This window comes from Chroicocephalus ridibundus, chromosome 6, assembly GCF_963924245.1.
Source record: "Chroicocephalus ridibundus chromosome 6, bChrRid1.1, whole genome shotgun sequence".
Lineage (NCBI taxonomy): Eukaryota > Metazoa > Chordata > Aves > Charadriiformes > Laridae > Chroicocephalus > Chroicocephalus ridibundus.
In genome coordinates, this window is record NC_086289.1 from 2,371,908 (window position 1) to 2,394,778 (window position 22,871).

At 42.5% G+C, this 22,871-nt stretch overlaps 1 long non-coding RNA gene across 1 annotated transcript; it reads right to left on the reverse strand.

The window, feature by feature from the left end:
* Window positions 1-12,356: 12,356 nt before the first annotated feature.
* LOC134517315 (uncharacterized) lies at window positions 12,357-20,499 on the reverse strand. Its single transcript, XR_010071600.1, has 3 exons — window positions 20,084-20,499; window positions 14,839-14,944; window positions 12,357-14,566 (listed from the first exon to the last, which is right to left on the reverse strand). It is a non-coding gene; the product is annotated as an uncharacterized LOC134517315 (long non-coding RNA).
* Between the last annotated feature and the right edge of the window lie 2,372 nt (window positions 20,500-22,871).

Consider the following 22,871-nt stretch of genomic DNA (forward strand, 5'->3'; position numbering starts at 1 on the left):
CTGGGCCCCAGCTTTTCACAAGATCTCGTAAGCTTAGATGAAGGGTCAGATGCCCATATTTTGTCTCTACTCACTACAGTTTTGTTGACTTAAATGTAGGAACTCCAAATTTACATAAAATCGAGGGAGACGAGTTATTACACGCAGCTGTTGGGAGCTGATTAAGCAAGCAGACCTGTGTGCCCACGCAACCTCTGTTCACCTCTAACATGTTGGACTGCATGGACGGGGTCAAGACAGCCCCTCTTTTGGTGATGACCAAATCTGTTTAGAGGAGTCAGAAATGTTGAATTCCATTTCGTACCCAAGAGTAGTGAAATCTTCCCATAAGAAGCCCTTACCACTAGGAATGCTAAATTTGATTTTTAGGCCAAACAAAAAAATAAAATTGTCACCACTTTTGTAACCACTGGGTCTTACTTCTCTGTTAAGTGGCACCAAAACCAGGCTGAGCAGCTTCTACAGTAAACATACACAAGCTTCCTACTTTCTGCAACCACTGTATTTTGAAAGGTACCATTTTCTTAAGCAAAAATTTTACAAATATCACCTGTATCAACAAAGTGGATATTTGCTTGCCATTTCTGTTGTATCACAGTTACGTAGGGGTCCTACTGTCCTGTGGAAACGGACCCTCCCAGCTGTACGTTGAAGGAAGCAGCGCAATTTGCTTTGATGTCTTTTTAGTCCTGTGCTCCGTATGGAAGATTGTCTGGCAAGCGGCGACAGCAGTGCATTAATATATAAAATAATTAGGAAGAGCACTTAATGAAATTACGTGCGTGTGTATACATCCTAAGCCTCGTGGCCACATTATCTCCTCTCTCATCAACCCGTGGAACAGCTACTTTGAAAAGTATTATTAGTGACTTCTTTGCCTACCGAAAGAGTCTGGAGTTCATCCCCAAAAAAAAGTCCTCGCCGGTGAGGACATGAAAAGCCGTTTAGACATGCCCGGCTCTGCCTGCACCTCGCCTTCACAGCAGATTAGCTGGAAGGAGATGGGCTGCTGCCGCAGTGGCAGGGCTTGCATAATACTCCCCCGAGAGCACGGGAGTGACTTTGAAAGTTTTATTAGGTTTTTATTAGATCGTGATACCCATTTTCAGTAGCCAGCTTGTCCAGTCGCTCGCAAATTATGGTAATTTGAAATACTGTACTGGATGCTATAGGCTGCCCTTAAGTTTCCCCAGAGCATACGACGCTGAATTAAATGCTGCTAACTCCTCGGCGCTGGGGAGGATGAATTTTCCCAGTATGAAGGCAATTGTCTGCATTGGATTCGTCTCGCCATGAAACTGAAGAGATGAGCATGTGACATGATGTATTTTACAAGGTGCTTAACAAGAACATGATTGGGAAAAAATTGAAATCCATGAAATCAATGCTATAACCTAATATTGTTTGTTCGTAGTGACTACTGGAGCACAACAGGATCAATGTCAGGACAGCACTATTCACTCTAAGTATCAATGACCTGGAAGAAGTCATGTAAAAGGATGGGACCTGCCAATGGCACAGCATGGGAGGAGGCTCGCAAGGAGAAAATATAAGCAAGAGCGATACAACTCAAAATGCCTTGGATTGTCCCAAAAATAGGTAGATGGAGCAGTTCAATACAAAGAAAGCTGAGACTATTATCAGGGAGAAAAACCCAGTCATATTGTTTTGCTTTCTTTGTCCTGCATTAGAGGGTATGAAGGGAAGGCAGAGAAGCAGAGCAGAAGACTAATTAGGGATCCTCTAAATGTGCATCTAGGTAACAAAGACAAGGAGACAGCAAGGAAGAAAGCCTGGAACATGGCACTGGCTGGAAGAGTTAAGTCAACCAGTTGCACGAGGCAAAAAGCTTTCTTTGCATCTTCATGCTCGCACATTTCTGCTGGTTTGCTTATTCCGAGACCAACAAGTTGTACCTGGACTAAACCGTTCAGCCTTATATAGCTGTGCCCAAGGATATGATTTCATATTTAGCCATCTCAAACCAGTATTTGAAACGCATCTAGGTTACCACTCAACCCCGACCGCTACACCTACTTCCATGTGTTGCTTTACTCCACCACCATATTACTGTGACCGAGCACAGTAGCATAGCTTCAGAGCACGGTAGAAGGCTAAATGCCTGTATTAATGCTCTTGTTTTACACATCTGAAATAATAGTAACAATTATAAGAGGTAAGATTAGCAGAATGCAAGAACTTGCCAGCAGAGCAGGGGATGCCCCAACCTCTGCTAAGACAGATGGGCGACGGGGAGCTACAGCTGGTCTTCACTCTCCCCAGGAAATAACCCCTGTGTCCCGAGGACTGAAGGACCGATGCATCATCCCAAGCCCTGGAGAGAGGCCCCAGATGACATCGGCGGTAAGCACTGTCGGAGCGGCCAGGGGACGTGAAGCTCAGCGGGTCCAGCACCTGGTGCTCCATCTCCTCTCCACTCTTGTCTCCAAAAAGTGTGTGGTTCCCACCCGGCTTTTCCACCCTGCTGCAGGAACAGCTGGCACAGACACCGGGGTCGCGTGTTCTTCTCCTAGCTGTGACGGCTGCGTCCCCAGTCTTGCATTTAGGATTATCGCCAGGCATGAGTGGAAATCCTTGTAAGGTTTTTTTTTTTTTTTGCTTTTTTTTTTTTTTTGCTTTTTCATGCTTGAATTGCTTTCTGTGCTTATGGCATCTTGAAGTTTGGAACCAACTTCTTGTCAGGCTTCTTTGACAACTGTCATTGCAGTGAGTGGCTCTGGCTAAATCTGAAAGGCTTAGTATTGATATAGCGATCAGCTTATCAGGGTCGATCCAAGCTATGCCCATATTTTCCACCGGAGGACCCAAAAAAAAATAATGCAGCATATTTCTTCGCCGCGGCTTAACTGTATTTCAGGTTACGTAGTCGTGTACCATAATAAAAAAAGCCCTTTTCTAGTGCTATTTTCAGCATTGCAAAAAAAAATCCAGAGCTGGCAGTTTTTACAGTTTCAGTCCAAGACCAAGCTTCAATAAGCTCACACAGCTCTAATGATTGTTAGTGAAAATGTAATGGGCCATTTGAAATACAAATGAACGCTGGTAGGTAAAGGGATTTTTTTTTTTTTCTTAGTGGAATCAATTTACACTAGCTATTTAAAAAATATTAAAATAAATGTAATGCCATTAAATGTAAGCTCAAAACCCATTGAGAGCATTAGTGGCCAAATCTGCCAAAAAAGTCGTCATGCCAAGAGCACGGGGCCAGATTCTGCTCCCAGTTACATTGGTGTTAAGCCAGGATAACTCCCCTGATTTCAGCAGGCTGGTTCTGGAATAACACCGGTGTTAAGTGGGAGCAGAAAGGAACTCCTTTCCCTCAGAGGTACTTTTTGCAGTGCCCCAGTTTACCCTGGGCGACCCGGCTCATTCCTCACCAGCCTCAGGTATCCCGTACTTTTATTCAGCATCCGCCTTTTGCCAGGACAAGGAGATGGGACCGACGTCCAGACAGCAGTGAGGGGCCGGGAGAGCGCTGAGGAGGGGGCAGAAAGCAGCAGATAGGGTTGTTCAGCAGGTGCCGTGTTGGGGAAAAAAAATAATAATTAATGGACCCAAACAGTAAGAAGAGCTAATCAGAGCCTGTCGCTGCAGAATAATTAACAGCTAAGTGGAGTTCAAAGTTTTGAGGGCAATGAGCTAAGAAACAAGGGGGGGGGGGGGAAGCAAGCTCTTTTAAAATAGTGTTTAATTTTATATTACTTACAAAGAAAAGGAAGGAAAAACAGATAAATCATGTGGTTAATATTTATTTTAAAAATTTATGATAATATCCCGAATTCCCTTTAGTAGTCAAGAGCTTTTGTGGGTAAACCCTCCTTCCTTCTACATGACAATTTCTAGAAACTATTAAATATCATATTAATATACGTCTTTGGGAAAAAGGAAAAAAATGTTTGAGTTGGCATAAATTCTGCTAGAAAGGTTGGCTCCTGCATCCCCGGTGATAAAACCGGGCAAATAAATAACCAAACAAGGAAGAAGGGAGCAGCAAAGAGAAAAAAGGTGTTTCCCTTGTCTACTCTGACTTTCATCCTTATTGCTGGGGAAACCTGGAAAAAGTGCACAGGCTTTTACCTGGACTTGGAAAATTCATCTTAGTGAGGTCTATTATGTGCTATTGCTAATAATCTGATCAAAGGTTTCTAGTTGGACTACAAAAAAAAGAACAATGTTGCCCGCTTTTGAATTGAATTTTCTTTCAATTCACTCTATCTCCAGTTTGTACCCTTTATTTTCAACAAATCCAAGCCAAACTTCCCCGACCACGGTGCCATCCGTCGCTCAGCACCATTTCAGCCATGCCCCTTCCGTCAGCGGCTCAACCGTGTCCAACCAGAGCTCCAAGCGTTGTGTGATAACTCAGGATATGCCAATAAGAGCTGCCAGGTTAACAGGATATAACCGAATAACAGAGAAAATATGACCAATGTATTTTCAATTCACCAGCTCGGCAAGCAGCTGCACAGAGGAAAAATACAACATCTTGTATCGGACAGCACTACAAATATTTTTATTAAGATGTATTTGCGGGAGAAAAATGGCATAGATACATACCTATCCTTTCATTCGCGACATGTAAATAATACAGAGTACTATTTGTCACGTTCCTTGATTTCATGATGGTTACAACTGGCAACTGAGGAATAATTTCCTTTTAATTATTGTTTAGTTGATTTTCTCTTTAATTACTGAAGTTACATGACTAAGGCACCAAAATATGTAATGCAAGATCTTTCCCTACAGTAGATTTTCTTTAATAATAATGGTATTTTCATTGTATTCAGCCTGCGGAATATAATTTTTCAGCAATGAAGAGCAGCTCCAGATTCTTAAAGTGTGTATTTTTCATTTCCTTAAAAAATATTGGAAGGGGTTTTTCTTCCGTATGTTAGTATAGGTACATTGTCCAATGTAAAAAGATCTAGGATTTAATAGGTTTGACATTGGAGGGGGGTAAATGTATAAAGTTGCCTGTCTTAACGAGACAAAAGCCAAGGGATCTAAAAATGCAGCCCTCGGGCTCCTCCTCTGGCCTTTGCTTTGCTGTCAGCCTGGCCGAGGGAATGCAGCTTTCCTTGCCTCTCTGGGGCTCTGGATTTGGGAAAACCGAAAAGGAGCAACACCCCAAGAACCTCCTAGCTACAAATCATGGGGCGTATTTTTTTTCTGCCCGCTTCTGACTTAAATAGAATTCTAACGTGCTCCGAGTTCCCTGATTCTTCATCAGACTTTGCAGAAAGAGCGTTGGCACAAACGGCGCTATCTGTTTCAGAGCGGAGCAAAGTCGAGATTTTCAAACTGCGGAGGGATGCTAATTTTATTCGCCCAGTCTTTCACCACTAGAGTGGGGTTCCGGTTGGGTCACCGGAAAATAAACTTGTTTCAATGGCTTTTATAACCAGATAAGATCCAAAATGAGGTGCTCGTGCCAAGTATCACAGAAAGACTTGAACAATAACGCGCTGCAACGAGCGACATTTAGATTAGGTTATTAAATGAGGGGAGGAGGTTATGTGTGTATAACACATTTGCGAGCACTTGGGAATTTTTTGAACCAATTTCTGCCGTCTTTTCTGAACCAGTGTTTTCACTGACTTCAGCGGGAGTTTTGCTTGCATAAAAGCTTCCGAATTCAGTGCCAGGTTTAAACATTTGGGCTGCGATCTGCCTGGAAAGCCAGAGGAATTAAGATATTTGCCCTGCTCTCACTGCACTGGAGCTGACTCCCTAGCACCCTCGTGCTCCGTGGAAAATCCCAGCTATAGTTTATCTGAAATTAATTTGCCCACACTGTTAAGTCAATTACCCAAAGGAACAGAGACTCGATTAAAAATCTATTTAGTTCAATAGGAAACAGTATACTTGGGATCAATTTTTTTTTTTCCTCTTCGACTGCGGAGAATCTTATTGTATCCCTGTATAAATAATAAAGGTAGTGCACTATCCTCCCCTGCTCAAGCATGACTGAGCAGATACAGATTGTGCGTAGCTCATGTCACGAGCATCCAAAGAGAGAGACGGTATGAAGAATATCTCGAACACAACGTCCAACGCGGGGCACGTTCCTGCTCCGTGGGGTAACCCAAAGGGCTGCTCGGATGCGCCGGGCCGTGGGTACCGCTCGCTCCCCGCATTTCCAGAGGATGGTTGTACCTGTCTCACCTAGAGAAATGTTCCTATTGTCAAGCCTACAGCAAACTGTGTCCAGACAGATTGGTGTTCTGCTCAAAGGAGTCCACATGAATCATGTATTAGTTCATTTAAAAGCACTTTGTAGACAAACATGCTCACTCTATCAGCAGGCACGGGGATGCAAATACTTCACTCAGTGTATATGAGCCCTGACAGGACATCTGTGATGCATGGCATTGAGAAACAGCTCATTCCGGAAAGATTAGGCAATAACGAGCAAAAAGGCTCACCGTATTTTGTTCTTTTTCTGCAAAATGAAAATTTAACTTTGCCATCATGTTGGAAACGGAGTAAACACTACCAGCTGAAAACTAGCAGCAGGAAGAAGTAAATGATTTACAAGATATTCTTCAATCATTTAGCAGAAGCACAGGAGTTTTTGGTTTAGGGGGTAGAGTACTCTTGCAGAAGGCAACCGTTCTCCAGGAACCTTAATGCCAATATACCTGCGGCGCGGGACTGTGCTTCGGAGGTGAGGAAGAATTAGAAACATTCAATAAGTGCTAAAGGCATCTTTTGTGCGCTATCTGCTCGGCAGATGCTGATTGCTTCCTGTAAATTAAAGCAAGCTAATGAGTGTGTGCAAAAGCAAAATATTTGGTGGACTCTCATTAGCAGATACAGTGTGTGGAATTAATTTCACTGAGAGAACTGTAGAATAATTTATATAGAGAAAATGTGGTCTGCAAAAGCATCCCGGAAGAGATTTAAACATGTACGGACTTTGTCTATAGGTGATTCCAAATTAATTTAACTTGTGAGACAAAAGGCTATAATGTTGTAAATACTGTAAGCATGAGTGCCAAAGCCAGAGTTATATGGCATGAAGAACATTGATTTCAGGCTCTGTCTTGATGCTGGTGACTTACAGGAATATCTTCACATACTTAGCACTAACACGATCCCTCCAGTTGGGTAATGCACTAATTTTCTGCCAGCCCAGGGTTTTTCTAACTGCTAAGGTTGTATGTTTACTAACGTTATCCCCTATTTCTTTTAATTAAGTGGTCAAAATACAAGTGAATCCTATTGTCGCATCAAATGACGCAAGCCTCTCGCCCCTCCACAGTTCAGGGATGTTAATTTTTTTGATCCTCAGAAAATGTAGGAATTCATTTGTTCTCCTGAAGTCCTAATTTTTCCTTAGCAGTCAACCAAGTACTGGAAATAGTAACCCAGGCAATCAGAGTATTGTTACTGTTCCCAGAAAGGTAATATTTTTGAATAGCTCTGCATATTTAACAAGGAAGATGTGTTTTGAGCAATTTTTAATAAAGTAATATTTTACTTTTCCCATTGCACCCTTGCAGGAAACTGCAAAGATCAGTTCTGGATTGAGATTGCATCCCCAGCCTTGGATCCTTTAACATCCCAGAAGGCTCACATGAAAAAGAAAAAATCCCCCTACTTACACCGTGAATAGGTGCTAACAGCTTTAAAGAATTACCTACCAAATATTAGGTGCAATTTAAAACTACATTTAAAGCAGCAAGGGTAGTTTAAAAGTCTACGTGGCCAGCTAAAAGTCAGAGAGAGAAAATTACTTGAACACGTGTTGGATGAATTTCTGTCTGCGTGGGAGATATGGCGCTGCTGGGGTAATATATCCTCCGTTTCGAAAAATTAGTCAGGTTCTATACCTGGTCTTCTCTACGCCATACAATTCAAAATCTGGTCAAATGCTTTTAGATAAATTCCATTTACTATAAAAAGAAACACAACTATGCTATCTAAGCATTGTGGAAGATTATTTATATTGAAAGACATCCTTAGGCTAAACTATTAAATGAGGATAATGGGTATGAGCCACCTCAGGCATGAGGAGGCCTCGTTAATGAATTACTCGGTGAAACAAAGTCAGACGCTCAGGTAGAGGTTGGGTTTGAGTGATGTGCTTTTAGAGGAGCAGCAGTACCGAGGAGGGGTCATGTCGTGTAAAGACTGGGAAAACGCATGATCAGATGTTCCATACATTACCCTGCGCCTGCTTCCAGGGCTGTCCGAGGGCCGCTCAGTTACACGGTACAATATTTACTCAGTATATTGTATGTTATATCAATTTAAACCCGCGCTGTGACTTATTAGATATTTATTAGCTTACATTTTAAGCCCCAGTCTATTTTGCAACCCCGATGCCCCCTGTTTTATGCAAAAAGGATATTTTAATAGATATAATTTAAATTAGTTCCGAACTTGATAACTCGTTACAGTCTGCTACTCTAATGAAACCTGCACTAATGACTGCCTTCAGTAGGCAATCCCTAATTTTAAGAAGCCATTTTAAAATATTCATAACGTATCTGGTGCGATGTTGTTTGAACTGTATTTAATAGACATCTCGACTGGGCTTTTCCCCGTGGTTTGTAGAAGTCACTGTCAACAGTGATTCCTCCATCCCTGTCTTTGGCGGGTGCGGGTTGGGAGCAAGGTCTGCAGCTTTGGTCCTGGCAGTGGGGGGAGAGACCCCGCACGTGTCCTCTGCATCCCTGGGGGGACGACCGTGCGGCACACGTCTGAGAAAACACCCCACAGGAATCAAGCGTCCAAACCGTAATCGGGAATAATGGTTTATTATGGATTTAATCAAGATGTAAGCCTCTAAAAGACACTAACCCAACGTCTCTGTTGGCTGAAGAGCGACTGTGACGACTCGTGTTAGTCTGTGCTGACAGCTAAACGAGTTGTCATTCGGTCAACTGACAACTAAATGAGCTAAAGTCACTCCGCGACTTTTACCTCTCCGTTTCAGATGAGAAACATCTGAAAACTCATGGTTTTTGGTTTGTTTTTTTTTCTAACAGGACATTGTCTAAAAATAACCCAGGGATTTGCCATCACCTGGATCCAGCCAGGGCTTGCACCTCTCCAGCCCAAGCCCCACTCACGCCCGGAGAGCCAGCATGGCAGGTCGGGCAACGCTTCCCACTCCACCTGGATCAGCGGGACCTCCCAACGTGGCCTCACCCTCCGCTCCTCTTTGCTGGGAAGTCCTGCTTCCATAATTAATGCAGAAACTGTCCCCCAGCCCCCGCGTTCTGCACAGGGAGGATGAGCTGGGAAGCGGGGGAATCACAACAGTTGCAAGTAACGCAGCCGAAACCCCACCAAACGCCCCATGCTTCCCCGCCGCCGCCCCCAAAGAGCATCTCTGTCCTTTAAGTGCCATGCCGCTTTCTCAGGGGGCTCCTAATGCAGTTCGCTCCTTCTGCCTCGCTGGCTGCCAGGGAAGGATGCGCTTGGGGCCTCTGTGCACCCCGCAGCAACGAGCGAAAAGGGAAAGTCAATATGCAAACTGTAGTGATTAATATTAAATACCGAGTGCGCGTCTAAAGAGGGTGTTAATGTTAATGACAAAACAACAACCAACCAACAAATGCCAGGGACGTAAGACAGCCCAACCCTTGTAGACGTGGAGGCGTTGGTAACAAATGCCAAGAGCTGCTTTAAGCCAGGCATTGCCTCCTGCTTGCGCTTTAACAAACTTACCTTGATAAAATGCGTAAGGCAAAAGTTCGATTTAACCTTTGCTCAGACGCAACGACTTTAGCCACAAACCAGTGGAGCAGACGTGAAATTATTCTCCAAATGCAAATTACCTGATGAGGTAATTAGCACTCACAAAACCAATATAAAATTATTCGACCTATAATCTGACTACTTGTTGTTGTAGGGGTTGTCCTGATCGCCACCAAATATGGGGGGCACCCTTACATCCATACCCCAGTGTTACTGGGCCACTGAGCTGGCATTCTGCACTGCCTCCTTGATCATCTATGAGAAAATAAACAAACCAGAAGTCTCCCTCAGTGGCAATTTCCAAGGCGAAGAGAGCACCAAATGGATTTCAAACAGGCCAAAACGCAACACATGAGCAGAGTTTGGGCCAAATGTCCTGCCAGGGGCCAGTCAGCAGGAGCCACACTGCCAAGCCCTGGTCCCTAGATCAACACCTCATCCGTGATAAAAAGGTGGTCTTTAAATCAAAGGCAGCTCACAAAAAAAAAAAAAAAAAAAAAAAAACCAAACAACCCAAGCCATAAATCTGCATTGGCTACCAGCCCAGTGTGATCTTCCAGTATGTTTTTGCTGATGCTACTTCTGGGATGGGACAAAGGAAATGTATGACACTGAGACGCCTGTGGCAGGAAGACCACCAGATTGCCCGTAAAGAAGGAACAGGCAAGCGGGTGTAGATGACATTGCTGTCACGGGGCCACAAGTTCACCTCCAACTTTTTTCCGGCCTCCTGGGAGCTGCAGCGGCTCAGCTAACCCAGCTCCACGTTTGAAATGTGCTGAGAAGGGCTTCGTCAGAGAGACACTGTACTTTGTGCCAATACCGTGCAGCGAAGGAGCAGGATTCACTTCGGGAACGTCTTTACGAAAACAGAAAGCATCCCAACTGCTGCAAGGCACCCGAAATTCTTTTGTCACTGCAATATATACATCATTTTTTGTTGAAATTCACTTAAAACCAGGGCAGTGATGTAACAGGCATATCTCTGAGAGATGTCCAAGCCCAACGCACGCCACACCCAAAAACCAGGACTCCGTCTCTAAAAATATATGGATTGGTGTTGCATCTCTGCTTAAACAATTGTTATGCAAATAGTTCCAAATTATTCCACCTAAGGCCTTGGTTTTGGCAATTGCTTATGTAACCCCATTCTGGTATCACTAAGGACCACAAAATACCCGTCTATGGGACATTATCAACAGATGAAATAATAAGTTACAGATGGGTGCTCTTCATAAGTAGGATCAATCGAGGAGAACACAGTCAACCAACTCAAAAAGGGGTTACCGAATTTCCTTTTTTTCTTCTAGAAAGAGAGCAATAAAATCTGTTAATCCATTTGTTTTGGGTTGGTTCTGGGTTTTTCTGTTGTTTTCTTTTTTTTTTTTTTACAAGAGAATGAAAATCTGTTGCAGTTGTAACTTTTACAGTACGTCAAATATTTTCTTTTTTCCCTCTTCCATAATTATTTTTACAGAGAGCTGTTCTTTCAATCAGGTCGCTGAACTCCGAAAAACAAACCTTCAAGGCTGCTTTTGAAAAACTGAACCTTACTTTTCTTTCAATCGAAAGATTCACAACTTTCGTGTGCGAGCCAAGACTCAAAACAGAACATAAATCCTTTCAGTGCTGTCTCTCTCTCTGCCTGTGTAACAGATATTTCTGCTAACATTTACTTTTGTAATTTTTCACATTATTCTAGCTCTCAGAGGTTAATATTTACCATTCATTTTGATATTCACAAACTACAGAGGTAGGCTTGCAAATATCTGCCCTGGGAAAATGAGCAGCTCTGCCAGGAAATATGTTCAAGTTTCTTTGTGGAACTGTGGGAGACAACATGCCACTGACAACATTTCACCCTATTCGTCTGTTCGTGTTTTAAACATCTGCACGATCAATTCATACAGCACCACAATTGGTATTTAAAAAGGATAACCAGATAATTACAGCAAATGTTTTTTAGTCCCTCTGAACAGCGAACGTGGATTGGGAAAAAAAGCTTACGACCCCCCCACAGTGAATGGATATATATAAGGGAAACCACTGAAATCATTCCCTTAAACTGAGACCACCCACTCATTTTCTGGTAGGCATCTACAAATACAGAAGATACCGCGTGGCAGCAAAATTCAAGAGCAGACAGAGCTGCCTGCAAAAGCTGACCCACTGCTTGCAATAATATCTAATCATAAATGAATTAATTTGCTTGCTGACCAAGTAGTTTGCCATATTAAAGTGCAAGTTTGCAAGACATGTATTCTATTATCCCAGATTGCACTCTTGACACTTCACATTATGAACATTTAGCATTCATCCTTTGATATTTTGAACACTGACTACAATGAAGCTGTCAGCACAAAGGAATGTTTTATTCAATTTTCAGATGTAACAAGCAAGGATCTTACAGAACCGTCATTAAGAGTAGTGAAACAATAGAGATTTGATTATTGAACTACGGAAGGCAAAAGAATATCTCGATGGGTGCAGTTTTTAGAAATATGAAAAAGTTTGTGAAAGAAGAGATAGGAGAAAGGGGAGAAGGGAAGGGAAGGGAAGGGAAGGGAAGGGAAGGGAAGGGAAGGGAAGGGAAGGGAAGGGAAGGGAAGGGAAGGGAAGGGAAGGGAAGGGAAGGGAAGGGAAGGGAAGGGAAGAGAAGAGAAGAGAAGAGAAGAGAAGAGAAGAGAAGAGAAGAGAAGAGAAGAGAAGAGAAGAGAAGAGAAGAGAAGAGAAGAGAAGAGAAGAGAAGAGAAGAGAAGAGAAGAGAAGAGAAGAGAAGAGAAGAGAAGAGAAGAGAAGAGAAGAGAAGAGAAGAGAAGAGAAGAAGAAGAAGAAGAAGCAGTTATTATTTTGTTTCTAAGAGGCAGAAAACAATATTTGCTCCGAATGCAGTTCACAGTGACTAGGAGAGCGATCATTTACGCCAAGGCTGCACCGGGCTTGTTCTGCTCTTGTCACCATGATCTAACGCTGGTAGTACGTTGTGAGCAAGCAGAGATCATTGATTAACACTGCCAGGCAGCTGGGTTGGAATTGTCGAGTCAATATTGTGTGCTCTTGGTTAAAAAAAAAGAAAAACAAACCCAAACAAAAATAATGAAAGAAAAGAAAAAAGAGAGATCAGTGTATTTTGATCGGCACAAGCTCCCTAATCCAGATTCACTCATCAGCAGGGAGGGCAAACCTCTCACAGGGAGAACAAACTTGTTTTGTCACATCTTAGCATGTAGCTAAAATTCTAGCACAAGCACCAATTCCTCCCAAACTAGGATGCGATTGGCAGCCCACCCAGCCTTCTGAGGTAATAGAAGAATATGTTTATATATGTGTGTGTGTGTATATATATATATATATATTTACGGACCGCATGAAACAATTTAATAAACATTCCAGGAAGGAAGGGAGTTGGCAGAATAGCCAGACAATGAAATAAAGGTTTTTTACTACATGGCTGTATTTTAAGACCTTGTAGAAAATGAACTCCTCAGTGATCACATTCCAGCAAATTTGGAAATGTTTTTCAGTACGCCGTGGTGTATCGCTTACCACTGGACAGTGATTATTTTAAAGCCTCCATATAAGACACAAATATTTGATTAAAACAAATTCCACCCTAAGTCTGGGTGTTCTTTTTTTATGAGGGATTCAGATACAGAAGTGAACTGAATGGCTATGGTCTGCTGAGGTCCCAACAGCACCGACTGTGCGAAAGTTCAGCTGTACAGGGATTCATTTGGAGTACTCACCACCACTGAAAATAGTAATAAATAGTGTTTTGCAATGCTCTTTGCATTTCTTTATCTGTCCTTATTGTGTCTGAGACGCATAGATGAGAACACCGGTTTATCTCATCTCCTTCATCAGAACTGCAATTGGAGCATATACAAGCAATAGTTTTTTAAAGTGCCACTAGACTCATAGCTGTATCCAGGTAACAAAATAAAATAGCAAATGAGAGAAAGAATACTGGAGGTCGTGGAAATACAGCCCTATAAAGATACACCTCGGATTCCTATGCATACTCAAGTAACAAGGTAGGACTGCAGGGAACAAGTTGATGGCTTTCTTCGTGCAGTGCTACAGACAACTACGCTTTTTCACTCAAATTCATTTGCTTACGGGGAACCAGGGAAATTTTGACTGGAGCTGGCCAAAGCTTAATCTTTTCAGTCTATAAAAAATTTAAACAGTTTGCTCCCATTTCATAAATGTTGACATTTCCCACAAAGGGAGAAAATATCATATCAGAATGTTTCCTTAAAAAGAAAAGGGGGAGGAACCTCCAGCCTGGAAAGCTGAGACACGGAGCTCGCTACACCCAAATTCCTCTGCTGGGGGCTCAGCAGCACCAGGGGCTCCCTGACTGGGGGCTGTGGGTGCTGCTGGGAGCTGGGGCTTCACATCTCTGGGACATCACTGCCAGGCTCAGCTCGACCCCTCCTGCACAAACGGTCCCGTGCTAATGTAGGGAGAAATGTGTGGCGCGAGATAGGTGTGGTGGGGGTCTCCTAAAAACCGACAATCGCTTGGCAATGCCTGAGGTAAGCAAGCTGCTGACCTGGTAGAGGATGTTCTTCTTTCCAGGTATCAACTGCTTCTACAAAGTCTTTTGGCTACAAGGATCTTATATTGGGGGGAAAAAAAAACCAAACAAAAAATAAAAATTAAAAAATTCTCCTTGTAGCATTTTGTAGCTCCTTGTAGACCACTAAAATACACATACACAATGTCAAGAACCAGAGCTGTGGGGAGGTCCCGTGCCGTCCTTTACACAGGGATCAACCTCACGTCGGGTCAGGATTAGCAGTGGGCTGAGTCATGCTCCAGTCATTTCCTTAAAGAGAAAAGGAATAAATAATTGACCTGAGCCTGAGTTGAGATAATCCTACGCTGTGGTTTTGGTTGCATGTGAGGCCCTGATGCTTCAATATGGCCAATGTCCAAGAGAAAGCCCACAAAACTCCGCCTGGTTGCAGAAGTGACTTCTGTGAAGTCGAGGTCTGGATGCCTAAGTGGGGCGGGAGTAGATGTTCCACGACACACCTGATACAATGCCGCTGAACGCAAGACCCAGAACATTAGTTTTCCTTCTGCCATTTAACATACCTCACAACCCTGAGGACATTGTCTTAAACAAAGGCTTGAACTCTGAATGAATTGTAATTCTCGCAGCCTTGAAACCCAGGAGAGCGCAGTCCTTGCCAGAAAGATCCTGAAGGGGAGAAGAAAAAAAATAAAATAAATAAACTTGATAATTATGAAAAAAAGAATATGCACATCCATAGTTTTGCTAAGTTTGGGATTGACTAGAAGAATCAAAGTTGTAGCCTGGAGAGAAAATCTCTATTTGAGGTGTGAGGTTAACTGACAAAAATCAAACCCAAGACTGAAGACTCAAAGAAGAGCTAAAACCTACAAGAAACCTTACAAGACAAAAGTCTCACATTACTTTTTATGACCAAGAGGCAAAACTAAGAAAAATATTTCAGACAGAAGAGCTGTTATTTTTGTAGCTTTGAAACAATACGTAACTAGCACAAAAGATAATACAAGACAAGACAGATAATCCAATCGTTTTAGAGTTTATGACTGCAGTCTTCTCCACATGAGAGACCTGATTTTGCTTCATTTCTTTCCATAAGTGAATAAATTCAGGGAATCACAAGCCCGATTATTCAGATTCGTGTTTTCTTCTCAGGCTTCAAAAGTCAGAATCAAAGGACCAGTGGCCTTGAGTGCTACAGGAAAACTTCACACGTGAGCCTGAATTATATCTGTACATGAAGCAAAATTAATATAAGTGCTACTGCTCCACCGGTATTTTTTTCTTTAATAATCGCAATTTAGAATATTTCTTATTCCCATATAATATATGGAAAATGAGGAAGTCTAAAGACAAAGAAACTGACAATGCTGAGAAAACAGTGTACCATGGCTACGGAAACGTCATCAGTGACATCCTTCTTTCTGACACTGGGACCTACAGCAACGTCCATGTCTTGAACAATGGCAAGGACATCATTTTGGTTAATAGGACATAACAGCGATACAGATGCAGCACTTGGGAAGTTTGCAGTGTCCAAGTCTAAATCAATTCAATTCAAAGTTCCTGCTCATCTGCCTAATTCTGAGCTGATCCTGTAGTCTTCCACTCTTCAAATATGAGTTTGGGTCATTTCTCATTTTAAATATGGCTTTACACCCACACTAAGGCCCTACATCTTGTCAAAATAACCCAGACTAGAAGCCCCCATCCATGTAGCTGTACCTGGGAGGCACTTACGGCGCGATCAGCTGGAAAACACAAAATGGGAGGTTTCTCCTTCCCAAACACAGCTGAGGGGGAACCCCTCCTGGTACACAAAGGCTCATTGTCAGGGGGGTTCACACCAGCCAGGGAAGAAGCAGAGTCTAATTTCTCTCTAACTTCCTGAACGATTTTTTTTTTCCAGCTATTTGGGTTAAAAGCATGTGCCTTCTGCTGGCAATGTTCTACTTTTCAGAACATAACGACATCCTTACAGCTAGATATACTAGCCTACATGCAATTAGGGCACTTCCTTGAGAGAAAGGAGACCCTGACCAAGTTCAAGGACTTTCTTATTTATTTTACATTAAGTAGTCATTGAAGAAAATACAGAAAAGTTACAAGAGCAGAGATCAAAACTTTGTGCCGTGATCATTCTATTATCATAGCAAAGAACACACACAACCACCACCACCTGCTTGGTCTGCCCTTCCTCTATTCTGCTTATTTTGGGGGAGATTGCGTGTAACCAGCTACCTTAATCAAAGGACCGAGGCTGCGAGTCATGAGGCTGAGGGAGGTGTGGGATTAGGTGCCTCTAACATCAGCATTTCCTATTGATTAGCCCGGGCACTGAGGACCTTTACTGTCATGGGTAACTAGGGCTTTCCAAGATGCTAAACACTCCCCAGGCACCGTAAAGGCAGCCCGGGCGTCTAATTTAGTGCTCTGCACTCTTCTCCCGGGACGGTGGGTGAGGTGGCTGCTGTGCTGCTGAGCACAGGTGTAGTAGGAAAGTCCCTCTGCGCATCCCCGCCATTGATTGAGTTCGGGTTGGGAGCGTGCTTTTGAAGGCCATCTCCCAGGCGTCCCCACTTCCCCGATGTGGTTGCCATCACACAGCTGTCGTGAAGCACACGAACTGGATCCCTTCTGGGCAAAACTAAACCAGAAGACATGTTCCAGCCAGCAACGGGTCTGCGTCAGCAGGACCAGACTCACCATCACCTGAAGGGAACAACCTGGAAACGCATTTATTGTGGACATCTGGTACTCGGTACCAACAATTTCACTTTACAGATCTGTTCCAATGAGTTATTGCCAGTGTGGTTGCAGCCTTTGTGAAGCAGCTTTATTAACCCAAAATATTTCATAATGCCATCCCCTCGCTCCTCAAAAAAAAGATATTCTTTTCCATGTTCAGATGCTGGAGAGGACGGCAGAAGTTCAGGGCTATAATGGCAGCGCATCGCTCCCTGCACCCAAAGATTTCAAAGCACCTCAGCCTGGAATATACATAGGCATTGCCCACGTTTTAAGCAAGGATAACAAAAGATCAGTAAAATAGTTGGTCCAAAGTCACACAGTGACAGAAAAGAAAAACAGAGCAGAAACCAAATTTCATCAGTGGCCTTGTGCTTTAACGTAACGACTATTATTAATTGAATAAATCTGATGTTTGATTAACCTTGCATAAAATTCTGTGAATGATATGAGCTCTCCTCCATATGTGGCACGGGAAATATCCCACCATTTCTAGAATAATTCAGCAGTGGGGATATGAACAGAGCAGGAAGACCAAAAGGCTGTAAAAAAGCAAAAGGAAATTGGCTGCTGCTTTACCAATTTCCTGTTGGGGCTCTTCAGGCTGTATTGCTCAGGACAACCATTACAGAGAGGTTTGCAGCTCTGGAAAGCTTTTATTGACCTCTCTGTAAATACAAAATGGCCCATGAATTAAATGGGAGGGTCACTATGAGGAAGTTCAACAGACTTGGCAGATTCTTGGGAATAAGCAAGAGCAGGGATCAAGAGGACTGATTGAAAACGTGCAGTTATTGTGCAAAGGATTCCTTTTCTTGGGAGCAAGCTCCCCGGGGTTTTCTAGGCCAGGATTTACAAGGCTAATGAAGGGTGTTGGTTTTTTTCCCTTCTGCCACAAAAATTTCAGCTAAAGAGAAGCCAGAGTTACAAGCAACTGTCTAGCTGCTGAAAAGATGTTTGCCAAAGCTTTCCGTCACCCAAGCAATGCCCTTTTCCCCCTCACGTGCGCACACTCTCTCCCTCGGTCCTGTCACACCCTGGCTCTTGAGACGGAACTTGGGCTTTGGTACCACCAAGCTCTCTTCACTTGGCCACACAGTTTTTCCTGCTCTGTAAGAGATTTCTCTAATGACACCAAAAATTGAGCAGAAAGAGCCATGCAAAAACACTTGCTCTTGGATTATCTCTCCCTCCTTTTTCTGTTTTCTCCCTTTTTGTTAGCATTAAACAATGGATATTTTATTTCCATTTCTTTTTATAAGGAGTCGAAATGACTTACAACTATTACCTCTACACGAATTCCCATGTTGCTGTACAAAACTGTTTTATCCTTGATTTGAAATTAACGTTTTCTTTGATTAGTTAAAAAAAGTAGAGGGCATAAAGATTCTTCTCTATATCTAAATGTTAAATTTTTTATTTGTTCCTTGCTTACGTTTGTTCTTCTCAATGATCACTGAAACTCCAAAGACCTACTTGCAGGCAAAAGGTGGATTCATGATTTGGACCATAATCTCCTTGATAAAATCCTAAATCAGATGAACGGAGCTCTTGTTACTTAAAGTTCAGTTACTAAAAAGTACTAAAAATTTGTTACTAAAAAGCAAATTAGTACTGTGGACATACATAAAAGAAAAGCTTGATAATGATTGATAAGATATTTATGTTTTGGTCTTGAGATTTGGATGCTTTCAAGAAAAAACAGAAATATTTAATTCAAGAAGTTACCACTAACTTTGAATTTCCTGATATATTCATTTCATCTCAAGCCCCTCTATATTTCACAGCAGCAGAAATCTCTAAGCTCTGACGCTGGTGCAGTCATTTTTAAGCAGGAAACCCACTTTCGGATGTGCTGATAAAATCAGCTTTTCTGTAACGTCCTCAGAAGAAAAACACAATTATTACAGTGTGCAAACGCTCATTTATCACGTTTCGTTTGTAGCGATGTAAAAGCCTTGGACAAGGACACAGGGTGGCTGAGATGTGTAAAACACAGATGTGTGGGAATCGCTGCCTGAGCCCGGGTGGGACCAAAAATCAGAGCATAAAGAGGCAGAGGAGAAAATGGTGAGGTTTCTTTGACCGGCAATTTCCAACCATTAATGACCTTGAAGACTGACCAGGGGAGTCAGCAAACAAGTGTGTGTTAGAGGAGGGAGAACTTCTTCAAAGGTAGGAATCTCCTCCGCAAATCTCCCGAGTCCTCTCAGATACGAAATAGAAAGCTTAGTCAGTTTGTAAAAGTGAACGAGTGGACAGGCTTCACAGAACCAGAAATTGATAAAATGTAAAAATCTATATTTATTTTAATTTAATACCGCAACGTGGAAGTTCGAGGACATCCTGCTACTTCTTTTGGCCTTGAAGATGTGTATACAAAACAGGTTTAGGAAGGTGTACTCCTATAGTACACACTAATTTTTGTGCCATAAAAAGGAGGGTCTTGTGGGGAAATAAAACTAACATAATGGAAATGCAGAGATGCCCAAAAACTCAGAAAAAAAACAAGGGAAAATGACGGCTGGATGCAAAAATTTGCTTTCTCAGTGCCTTCAGGCCTGACTTTTATTCGTTTTGTTTTACCAGTCGTGAGTAATTTGGCTACTCAATAGTTATGCAGGATCCTTGTTTAAGCCCCTGTGTTGACATTATGATTGCTTAAATAGCTAAAAATATGCTGATCCCTAGTGGCACACAAGAAGGGGGGAAAAAACAAAAACAAAACAAAACAAAACAAAAAAAAACCACAAACCAAAGCAACCCAGAACAGGAAAATAATTTCAGAAATACATTCAGAAGCCATCTGTAAATTGCTTCCATTTGTCATGCTTAGGAAGAGAATGCATTCTGCAGATCAAATCCTTTAATCCTTGCAAATGTGATCAAATTTGTATCACAGTAATTTTACATATAGAGAAAAGCAGATATTTAAAGTCTCCTTTTTTTTACTGAAACGATGCAAGGAGACATTACAGGAAGAAGAAAACCTGTCACAGTGTCTTCCTTCCTTCTAAACTTCTCCTATAAATACAGAACTATTTATATGTTTTCCCTTACCTTTTTTTTTTTTTTTTTCCTCCAGAACAAATTCAGGCTGTCCAAAAAATAAGCCTGGTAAGTGAGCTGAGATGCTTTTAGCCTCTCTCAGTCGCTCCGAGCTGCACACGCATCCCGCTGGGTGTTTCCAGACCAGAAATGTCCCCGAGCCGACACACCACCGCTGCCGGACCAGCCGGGACTTTCCCGGGGCTCTCTGCTCCTGCTGGTGTCCATGGGGCTCTCCTCCAGCTCCTCACCCCCAAAATTTTCTACCTAAAATGCCATAATTATTATTGCCAAATACCAAAAGGCCACAAAGAGGAAGGCAAAGCACTGCCAAGTTATTATGTTTTTTTAATTCTGCTCCCTCCTCCTGCTTCTCTCTCCCGATTTCATAGAAAAATTATTGAGAAACATGGAAAATCTCATCTCAGGTGCCTAGCACCAAAATTGAGGCTATCCTTCCTCCCCGCCCCCCCCCCCCCCAGCCTCCCCATGGGCTTAGCACAGAAAGGTTCGCCCTAAATAATACTGGAAAGGGTCACGTCGGAAGCCATAAGATTAACTCAATTCACCTACGCCTTTATCAGGGATAAAGATATTTTTCATTCATCTCTTCTCTAGATGCCCAGTCAATAATTTAGAGAAAGATTCCTCAATTACTCCATTCGCTTAAAAGATATCAATATCATAAAAAGATATCAATATCGTACTTGGGAGAAAAAACCCTGTAAAATTCAGTGCAGTCAAGTGCTGACTTTCATGTTGCCTCTTCAGAGGACGCAGAGCCGAGTCTTGCATGCGATTCCCCCGTCTGCAAAACACAGAGGAAAAGATCAGACAGCAGTGGGAGATCCCCCAGTCCTCCAGGAAAAGAGACAGAAATGAAAAGACTAGACTTTTACTTATGTGTTTATCAAGAGTAAGAACAGATCATTTCTATTTAAAGGAATTATATTGGCATGTGAGATTGCCAACGATCCATTTAGTCCGGTGTCTTTTTAGCAGCGGTGGTCCATGCTGGATACTTCTGAGAAAAAGGGAAAGAAACAAAACAAAGCACAAAAAAAACCCAAAACCAAACCTTCTGGCACACGAATGTGAACAAATGTGAATTTTAATTCAAATTTATATGGAAATAAAAATGGAGTGTCTTCATATTGTAAGGGAGAATTATTAACAACTTGAGAAGTCAGTCTGGTACTAAAAGGCTAAAAGGTCTTCTAAGAAAAATTCCTGAGACAAACACGACTTTCAAAAGCGGGAATCAAAATTAAGATTTCACTGAGTGAAATTGTCACTGACGCTGATTTTCAGCCAAGATTATGTATATGCCTGATACATGCACATGTGTGTTTTCACTTGGTCAGCAGAGAGTTTGAATTTCTTATGGAGACCACCAACTTTGCTGGACATGTTTCAGTTCTGAAAAAAAAAAAAAAAAAAAAAAGGAGAGAAATGCATTTAACTCATTCTTGCCACAAGTAACATTAACATGAACAAGGCGTCGATGAAGGCCAACGTCTATCCCCAGACACGCACATCCAACAACATTCCAAGAGTAGAGTTAACAGGTGTAGCTGCAGGGAGAGTTTAGCTGAGGCTTTAATTAGTCTAACTACTGTTTTAAAGAGACAAATTTGATGAAGAGACAGGTATCTCACTACACAAATCCCTACGTAATCTTATAATTGCCAGCAGCAAATGGGCATCACTGAAAATTCAGCCAAGGTACCAACATGTTGCTCATCCTCATCAGCCCGGGCTGTCAATTATCACACACAACGCTCCCACCTCTTCTAGAAAGGTTTCCTAAAAAACACCTGTTAAGGAAAAGCTGTAGATGAAGATCCGAAGACAATGGAGAAAGTCCACTCATCACAACTTTTGGAAAACTCAGCTTCAAAAGAAAGGACCCAGAGACTGGTCTGCAAGTTGGAGGTTTTGCAATGCCAAGAGGTCAGATTCAGCATTTTGGTTCCAACCAGGCAATGAAAAACCTGTGGGTAACAGTCCCGCCTTTGGTACGAGCGCGATTTTCATTTGTACTTCACAGAAGCTCCACCGTAATTCATTAACCTATGTACCATTAAAAAGGAGTTGTAGGAGAATGAAATAAAAGAACGGCTGATAGATAGTGTTGCATTGATGGGTTCCGCTTGGTTGGTAACATCAAGTGGCAGAATGAGAACAGTTTTTAAGATATGATTAAATATAAATTTTATCAAAGGAGCAGTAAAACATTATAGCTTTAGGCTTTTTAAATTCTGTACACATTCTAGGATTCCAAAAATAAAGCTCCAGCCTCTTAAAATTGAATGTCTGCCTTGTATCATTTAAGCCAAGCCCTCATCTGAGCGACACGGCAGTTTTATCTGCAGGACCAACCCAGGAGGATTCATCAAGGCGACAGATTGGCCGGGGGTTGTGCTCACTGCAACACAAACTGTTAAGCTCCACCTTTATGCCTGGAGTCCTTCATGTTTATCCGACACCTCTGAAACGTGACCCACGCACAACGTGGACTGTGCCCTCACTTGGACTGAAATCAAAGTCAGACCCACGTGTTATTCCAAACAGAAATAAGAAGAGCCTGCTCAGTCTGGCACGGGCACAAAGCCTCCCTCCCACACTTGGGTGTCACCGCCCACATCTCCCATTGGGTTGGGTGAAAAAGAAGGATTTTCTTTAACCCAGGCCTTCACAAGCAGCCTCTGCCAAGCAAAGCACACTCTCACATCCCACTTTCCCTTCTGGAGCTGCACAAGCCTCATCTGGTGCTCTCAAGTGCCGGTATGATCCAAAG